Raw genomic sequence first — 8216 nt, forward strand, 5'->3', positions numbered from 1 at the left:
TGTATAATATCAATTTTATTCATGATACTGTATGGCTAATACTATCAAAAAAAAAAAGAAAAGAAAAAAGAAAACAGGGGCCAGCCCTGTGGCCTAGTGGTTAAAGGTCAGCGCGCTCAGGGCTGGCCCCGTGGCTTAGCGGTTAAGTGCGTGCGCTCTGCTACTAGCGGCCCGGGTTCGGATCCCAGGCGCGCACTGACGCACCGCTTGTCCGACCGTGCTGAGGCTGCGTTCCACATATAGCCACTAGAAGGATGTGCAACTATGACATACAACTATCTACCGGGGCTTTGGGGGGGAAAAAAAAAGGAGGAGGATTGGCAATAGATGTTAGCTCAGAGCTGGTCTTCCTCAGCAAAAAGAGGAGGATTAGCATGGATGTTAGCTCAGGGCTGATCTCCCTCACAAAAAAGTTTGGCGCACTCCGCTTTGGCAGCCCAGGTTCGGTTCCTGGACGCAGAACCACACCACTTGTCTGACAGCAGCCATGCTGAGGTGGCGGCTCACATAGAACTAGAAGGACTTATAACAAGAATATACAACTACGTACTAGGGCTTTGAGGAGGGGGAAAAAAAGAGGAAGACTGGCAACAGATGTTAGCTCAGGGCAAATCTTTCCCAGCAACAAAAAAAAGAGCTCTAAAAAAATTTTGGATAATGAGAGCTACCTTAAAATATGTATTCAGATATATTCCACGTCTGAGTTGGAGAGTGAGAGTTTAGGCAGTGAGGAGTACCTGTATTTGACAAACTGAGGAATACTATCCTGCAAAATGCCCATAACTGACCCCTGGGAGGAAAGGGGAAATATGGCAGCAAAACCACCGTCTTCTCTTGCTCTAGCTATGAGATATTTGGATGTCCTGTCATGCTTCTAGCACCATCACCACCCACTACCTTTGGGGAAGCAGGAAGCACTGTGGCCCGACTGCATTAGAGAAACACTGCAGCCACTTAGCTATCCACACTTACATGTATGTTCTTTTCTTTCACATCATTTAGATATTTTCATATTAATAAGGATTTAACAGAGTTAAAGATATCTCAAGGCAAAAGAAATTGAGAAAAACTATAAAACAAAACAACTCCAGGCTAAGTGATAAAATTCACACACAACTGTAAGAGGCATCTGAAAGTCACCACTCTTCAATGCTACATAAAAATAAGTTACTTACAGAATTATTCTGCATCCTCATTTCATAGGCTGCTTGTCTCGGATTATTGGCTACTTGAGAACCTGGTGAATTTCTTGAACCCGAGGCATGAGGGGTTAATATTCCACCAGGAGTGAAAGCTGGTTGATCTCTCTAACATAAATGGAAAGGAATGTAGAAATTAAAATTAAATCACAACACAGTTAGATGACAGGAAGAAATGAAGGCAATGGAAAAGAGTCCCTGCTGTAAGCTCTTTAAAGACGAAATGGATTTCCGTTAACATTACAGGGTTGTCTACAGTTTGATTTGATGGTAACTTACCCTGTAAACAATAGTCTGTAATATTTAATAACTCTGCTATAAAAGTACATATAATACACTTTTCTGATACATAGAAGCTATTCAAATCTCATTAGGTTATTCCCTTATGTTCACTTACAATTTCAAAACGCATTCAAGACACAATTTTAGGCAAATAAAGATAACTATTAAGGTAAAAAAATAAGCCAAGAGTTTGATTTATACTTAGGAAATACAACTTCTATTTATCCTTCACCTTGATGGAATTTAACTCTTTGTTTCCAATTAGTTAGAGCTATGATTATAGCTACAGTAGGTGACAGTCACGGCTGACTGATAAAAGATATTTTTTAAACAGACACTGACTGAAAGAAAATAATAATATATGAGGTAGACATCAGACACGCCCTTCCCTATCTAAGTGGTTCTGAACCCACCTGCAACAATAAACAACTCTACTTTTCTCCCTTATAGGTTCCTGAAATTGCTCGATTCTAATAAAATATAATAATAAAAGGTAGTCCCCAAACTCCATTTGTTTAAAATCCAGTAAGGAAGACAAGAAAAACAAAAACTTAAGAAGTTAAGTGACTATAAAGTGTTATGCAATTAACTAAGCAAACAAATATCACAAGCGAGAAGCACTAGAGTTAAAGGGAAGGACTGCTCAACCTGGATTACAAGCGGAAGCAATAGGGAGGCCTCGTGGAAAATGTAAGATGGGAGGGAGCCGTGAAGTCAGAAACCCATTGAGAGGGACCAAACAAAGGCAATGCTCTGAGTCAGGAGGGACCTGGGATATTTAGAAGACAACTGGGGAAAAGCAGGGTGAGAACTTGACCAGATCATAGTATGCTCTGCACGCCAGACTAAGACAGAACTGGATTCTGCGGGAACTAAGGAGTCACTGGTAATTTCTGAGCAGAGAAACAACAAAGTTTCCAGTGTTGTGTTCTAGGAAGAGTAACCTGACAAGGATATAGACAGAGTGTAGTAACTTTCAAGAAGATACAAAGAGCTAACTATTTTTATTACAAAAACAATACCCAATTACCGGAAAAAATTCAAATAGCTAAGTGCTACCCGGCCCCTCTGGCCCATCAAGTGTATCCCCTCAGACTCTAGAGCTTAGAAAGGACTTCTTTAAAACTGACACCAGCATTCTTTCTCCAGGTAAGAGGCAGCTGGGTAGACATTATGTCCCTAACAAACTACTGGATAAGGAATAAAAAGCTATCTTCCTCCCAAATTGTAAATGTATGTTATTGCCAATCTGATGAAATTAATTAAAACTCACCTTCATTCTCTTTCTCTTTTCTTTCTGTCGTCTTCTAAAACCGTCCTAAAAGTATAAAATCCACATATTCTGTCAAATAATTACACAAAAATGTAAGAGTTAAACATTACCAGGAATGATTTGGGAGACAAAGTTTTAAAGGAAGACCCCAGAAACGTAACTAATTAAACTAGGCAATGGACTATATGTTCAAAGTGTTGCTTATCAGAACTTTAGATAGACAGAGAGCATTCTAAATTGAGTTTAGATACACTTTAATTATTCCTCTTAATTTTTTTCAGATAGTTTTTGATATCATTTCAGGAAAGAATGCAAGAGTCATAACAAAGACCCTCTGTTTTACCCTGGAGCAAGTAGCCCACCAATACGGAGAAGATACAAATAAGTAACTCCCCACTTACTCTGGGCCACTCAAAGGCCTCCTTTACCCCAGAAAGCACTCCTCCCACGCCCAAGTTTCTGTGAGCATCAAGGCACTGAGACGACAGCTACGGTGGCCAGGGCTGCTGCTGTGGACTGAAACAGGGGCCAGCAGGTCCTGTACTGACTGTCATTCTACCAGCAGCTGCACTTCCATCACTTCCAAGTCAGTACTGCCACCTGCAATATAACACCCCATTGAGATCTGAAATTTGTGCTTTGTGCCAGGAGAGGGGCTGAATGCTGGACACATGGTGACTGACGACCTTAAAACCTCCTAAGACAGCAAAACCACCAATTTCTTTAATCAAGCTTTTGCCCCATCTTTAAACTTATCTAGGTCACCAATGACCCACAGACTGTGAGATCCATTACTCAGTTTTCAGTCCGTATCTGACCGTGACTCTTCCTTCTTGATCCGTGCTCTTCACTTGGCTTCCAGGACACTACACTCACCTGGTTCTCCTCTTTCACTCTTGCTGAATGCCTTCACTCCTCAACTTCCCAACACCTTAATACTGGCGTTCCTCTTCACCCAGTACTTGGACCTCTCACTCTCATGGGAGTGATCATCCAGTCTCACGGCTTTAAACACCATCTACGTGCTGATGACTCCCCAGTCAGGACCTCTCCCCACTCAACATCTCCACTTGGGTGTACAAACTTAACATGCCCCAGATGGCATCCCCCCCTAGCTTTGTACCTCCCAGTCTTCTTTATCACAGTAGCTCAGACCATTTTTCAATTGCTCAGACAAAATGCTTTGGAGTCATTCTTAATAGCTTTCCTTCTCTCACCCCTAGCATTTAATTCACCAGCCAAATCCACTAGTTTTACCTTCAAAACATGTTCAGAATCCAATTACCTCTTATCAATCTCCACTGCCACCATGTTGGCTCCCTTGGATTATCGCAAAAGAGTCTAATTGGGCTCACTGTTTCTATCTTTGCCTCCATACAGTTAGTCTCAACAGGGCAGCTAGAGTGATCCTTTTATAATATGTGTCAGATCTTGTCACTTTTATACTCAAAACCCTCCACTGATGCAGAGTGAAAGCTCAAGTTCTTATAATGACCTATAGGGTCCTACCAGATCTGGCTCTCCACCATCTTTCTGACCTCCTCTCCTACCCCTACTACTTCCCCTTTGCTTCCTCTGTGCCTGCCACACTGGCTCCTTGCTGTTCCCTGAACATCCTGGGTAAGCTCCTGCCCTAGAGCCTTTGCACTGGCTGTTCCTTCTGTCTGAAATGCTCTTCCTGCAAACACCTGCATGATTACTCCCTCATATCCTTCAAAGTCATCTGTCAGTGAGGCCTTCTCTAGTCATCTTTTCTAGAACTGCAATGTCCTCATGTCCACCTTCCCAGATATTTCCTCATCTGCTTTTTTCTTCACAGCACTTATCACTCTCTAACACATTACACACTTTACTTAGTTTTTTGTGTTTATTGTCCATCTCCCACGGAAGAATATCAGCTCCATGAGGTCAGGAATTTTTGTCTGCTTTTTTCTTTTGTTTTTTGTTGTATCAGTAACACTCAGAATACTATTTGGCACACGGTAAACACTTAATAAATATATGCTGAATAAATGAAGAAGATTTGCAAGACAAAAGGCAAACATCAAAGCTCATAAAATAAAAAGCATCATATTTCTGACCTAACTGCTCAATTTTAATAATAAATATTGATGTATTCCTCTTTTACCATGTATTCTGCTGGTCAGTTAAATACCTATTTCTAAGGGTGGTAGTTACACATAAGCAAAATAGGTACACCTGGTGGGACTTTACTGATCTTTAATTTTTGTGTGCTATGAACTGCTTTGGAAGTCTGTCAAAAGCCGGAGACACACTTCCTGGGAAAATACACACACCTAGATACTATCATATTGAATTTCTGAGGGTTCATAAATTTCTCCGATGTCCAACCATGCTGACAAACATCATATGATGTCAGGGATACCAAAAACGATCCAAAGCTTTAAAATGCCCTCTCTGCCAGGTCAGCTGGAAACTTTATTACTCAAATCTGAAGCACTCTGGTATCTATCAAATCCCATACATCCCACTCTAATGGCAAATATCACCAATACTTAATAGTACAGAGTAACCTAAAACCACATAAAAGGACTGTTCTAACGTGAGGCTTTTACACCAAGTACTACACCGTCTGTGTAGTTTTTTCTTAAGCATAAATGGCAGCAGGTCAGGTGGAGCCACCATAATTGTTGAAGGCTTAGTTAAAAATGGCTGTCCTGATAGACATTTGATATCCTAGACAAAGTCAGTTACGCTATTTAAATTTTACATGTGAAAAAGTCTTGCCATCACAGAAGATTACCAAGTACCAAAGGCTTTAAAAAGAACACTTACAGTCTACTCACACTGGTATATAAAATGGTACCCAAGGTTCTAAAAAAGAGATCACTAGCTATAGCATACAAAGCTGAAGAAAATATAAAATCTTGTCAGATGCAATGACATGTTTTAATCTGTTAGGAGATAATGAAGCAATGTAGCAATATTATTATGTTGCTATTTGCTCAAAATAGCCATATGACTTTTTATAAAATCAGTTTCTAAAAGGATTTCCTTCACTCTCTTTCTAAAAAGCTACTATCTGCTCATTTTACCCACTGCTTGCCTCCCTTGCCACTCTTGCACAATCACCCTGCAACCTACTCTGCCTCCAGGCTACTGCCCCTCCACCCCACTAACTCTTCAGGACCTCTGAGCCCCTGGCCATGGACTAGGGGCCTATCTCACTCTGACGCCTCCCGCAGCACCAGTGGCTTCTCATCTCTTCAGGGATTTCCTCCCACCTCTCTAGAACTGACTCCCCTTTCTCCTTAACATCCATGCTTCTTAAGGTTTCTGTTGGAGGCACTTGAACTCCATACAAAGCTCCAGGGATTTCAACTTCACACTCATGACGTGAAGTATTCTGCTAATGTTCTCAAATCTCCTTCCAAAAGACTTCTGCCCTGAGCTTTACACACATCCATCTAACTGCTTCACGGACTTTTCTCCTCTCAGGTGTCCTGTGACCCCTCCAACTCAGTATCTCCAAAATGAACCTCAATTTCTACCTTGTCCTCACCCCAACCTGCTCTACCCCCACTGCTTGCTGTCTCATGAACGGCCCAACCACACTCCCAACTGCCTAAGCCAGACTGGACTTCTCACCTAAGCACTCACTCCATCATATGTCATCAATTTCCAAGTGCTTTATTATTTTATTTCTTTCTTTTATGTTTAATTGCTTATTCAGAGCTGCAACCCTCTGCCTAGACTGATGCTATCTAACCCAGAGGCCCCTACACTCCACTACCAGAGTACAGAGTTCCTAGGTCTTCACCTGACTTCCACAGCATCAACATTTCCTATAAAACATGGCGTCCACTAGTTCATTCCCAGCATCCTTCCAGTCTTGGAACCCTCATTTCACATCCCGTTGATCAGACACGTGTTTGGATTTTTATCTTAATAAGGATTATGAAGAGAGAAAAAAATTACAGTGCAATTCACACAGCGTGCAATACACAGTTCCACACAGCAAGCATCACAGCCTTTATAAAATAATCAAAGCACTGGCCACTCATGATTATATTGGCGTTTGATACACTATAATAATATAACAACGCACTCAAAGAGGTTAAAAGTCCAATCACAGGATCATCACAGCATATTAGAGACAGGAGCAATTTAGCTACTGCAATAGAAACACTTTACCTCATCATCCTTTCTCTTTTTAAAAATGCTATCCTCAACTTCACCAACTGCTAACATGATCATCTGTACTCTTTGCAGATTGACATAAGCACTTTCTGTAAGGTAACCCTGTAAGTGATAAAATACATGTAAAATGATCTTCTTATAAAAGCAAATACTTCTGTTTTGAAATTATTCAAGAATGAACTCACCCCAGTTTTGTGAACCACATTTTTGTATATGTTAACCAAACGGTCAATTGCACCTTCCCTGCCACCAGGAAACAAACATTATGTATTAGGACCAGTATGCACTGTAAGCAAGAAGGCTACAACAGTAGTTTAAAAACCCACACAAACACACATACCGAATCTCTAACGATGGCAGGTGAGGAAGGAAGTCATTTCCCACAAAGAAGCACATGAAGACCCAGTCATCAGTGCTCCTCTTGACATCAAATGTGAACGGTAGGCTGGCCATGGTGAGCTCTCTTTCCAAATACTACAACCAAAAAGGAATGCTGCCATTAAAGCTATGAAACGGCACTCTGCTTTAGAGGGCTGATTCCAGTGATTATTGCTACATACCTCACAAAGAACATCAAGACGAAGGAAGATAAACTCTCCTTCTGCACAAGGAAGACTATCTGCAAGTTCATCGTGCTGCAACAAAAGGAGTAAAGATTAAACAAGTCTACTCTAAACCCTGTAATTTTTTTCCAGCCAAACGAACATTATAGCTTTTTTTAAAGCAAGATCCATTTTAATATTACAAGTACTAAATAAAAAAAGAACTCACCAAACCATTTTAAAAATAAAAATTACCCATAATCCCAATCATACCTAGACCAGGGATCGGCAAATGTTTTTTGCAAAGGGCCAGATAGTAAATATATATATTTTAGCCTGTGCGGGACACACAGGGTCTCAGTTGCATATTCTTTCATGTTTTCTTTCATTTTTACAACCTTTTAAAAATATAAAAACCAGGGCCGGCCCCCTGCATAGTGCTTAAGTTTGACATGCTCCGCTTTAGCGGCCAGGGTTCGCAGGTTCGGATCCTAGGCGTAGACCTACACCACTAGTCAGCCGTGCTGTGGCGGCAACCCACATACAACATAGAGGAAGACTGGCACAGATGTTAGCTCACGGCTAATCTTCCTTTAAAAGTAAAAAATAAAAAAAAAAAGTAAAAACCATTCTTAGCTCATAGGCCAAATCTAGAGGGCTGGAGTTTGCCAATCTCTGACGGATAGCCAACCAGTATTTTGATGTGTATGCCTCTAGACCCTTCTCTGTGAGCATACAGTATATTTCTTACCTGCTCTT

Source organism: Diceros bicornis, unplaced genomic scaffold (genome assembly GCF_020826845.1).
Source record: "Diceros bicornis minor isolate mBicDic1 unplaced genomic scaffold, mDicBic1.mat.cur scaffold_55_ctg1, whole genome shotgun sequence".
Classification (NCBI taxonomy): domain Eukaryota; kingdom Metazoa; phylum Chordata; class Mammalia; order Perissodactyla; family Rhinocerotidae; genus Diceros; species Diceros bicornis.